At 60.7% G+C, this 1,165-nt stretch overlaps 1 protein-coding gene across 5 annotated transcripts in view; it reads right to left on the reverse strand.

Annotated features, from left to right (window-relative positions):
- KIAA1211L (KIAA1211 like) overlaps nt 1–1,152 on the reverse strand; it is a 111,619-nt gene extending 110,467 nt beyond the window's left edge. For all 5 annotated transcript variants that reach the window (XM_023761505.1, XM_023761504.1, XM_023761503.1 and 2 more), the window contains exon 1: nt 1,107–1,152. The gene's annotated coding sequence lies outside the window, so the exon portion shown is untranslated. The remainder of the gene's footprint in view (nt 1–1,106) is intronic.
- Between the last annotated feature and the right edge of the window lie 13 nt (nt 1,153–1,165).

Consider the following 1,165-nt stretch of genomic DNA (forward strand, 5'->3'; position numbering starts at 1 on the left):
ATTAACACAGAGCAAAGACAGGAGCAGCTTGGCTTGCTGATCTCCAGCCCCCAGCCCCCAGCACGGCTGAGCCACAGCACTGGGGCAGAGCCGGGCAGCCCCGCCCAGCTCAACTTCTCCTCCAACCCTCAGATGTCCCCTGAACCCGCACTGTCCCCTGGATGTTTCTCCTCCCCTTGTAGGAACCGTGACGGGTTAGGAGTGACCCACCCAAGCCCCACCTTCCCAGGTGTGAGTGGGTGGCTGAGCTCCAAGGAGAATAGGGGGCCATGTGTTCGTTATGTAAATGAAGGAAGCTCGCAGGCTCGCTTAAGGGAGAAGGATATTTTAAGATATCAGCTTGAGAAGGTGCGGGGTGGGCTCTGAAGGATCACACAGCTGACTGTCTCCCACTTGAAGGATTTCCTGGCCCAAAATTCAGTGTTCAGCAGTGACACGATGCCAGCTGCCGGACTGTACCGACACACGTCCGATTCCGGCGCTGGCATCCCCTTCTCCTTGCATCTCAAAAGCCCCAGTTGAGTAACTACATGTGTTAACCTCACATAAAGCCTTGTCTGATAGGAAGCGTATGTTCAACAAATATTTGCTGATTAAAATTTTAAACGTTTCTAAGGTCAAACCCAGAGTCCCTTACTGCTGGCTTGTGCTCAAAACCCAAAACTTGTTTAACAAATAAACCATCGCCCCTGCATCAGGAAGACGGTGAATAAATCTGTCCACAATTTCTCCTGCAAGAAAGAGCCTTTGGTTTCAGGAGGCACAATCTTTCCTGGACTCGCCACCCCCGCCGGCCCGATCAGCGCCCGCACCTTTAAATTTCTTACCGCCTTACCTGCCAGGCTCTGCCTCTCAGGTCCAGGTGCAGCCCGTGAGCCCCGGGAAACGTCGGGGCGCATCCGGTTCACCTCTTTCCGGCCCTGCACTGCCGGGGACCGAGCCCCCGGGGGTCCTAGGAGCACCGGGCGGGAGGTCCTGCCCACGGCGCTTCCGCCCCCGGCCCGACGCCGGAACGCGACTCCAGCCCGCGCCGCCCCCGCCCGCACCCCGCGCCGCGGGTCCCCGGCCCCCGCGCGCCGCGGCCAGCCCAGTCCCGCGCCCGGTACCTGCACGGCCGGCGGCGCTGCCCGGGCCCGGGCTCCCCGGCCTCGCGGGCACTGCGGCG

The sequence above is a fragment of the Myotis lucifugus genome, unplaced genomic scaffold (genome assembly GCF_000147115.1).
Source record: "Myotis lucifugus unplaced genomic scaffold, Myoluc2.0 scaffold_210, whole genome shotgun sequence".
NCBI lineage: Eukaryota > Metazoa > Chordata > Mammalia > Chiroptera > Vespertilionidae > Myotis > Myotis lucifugus.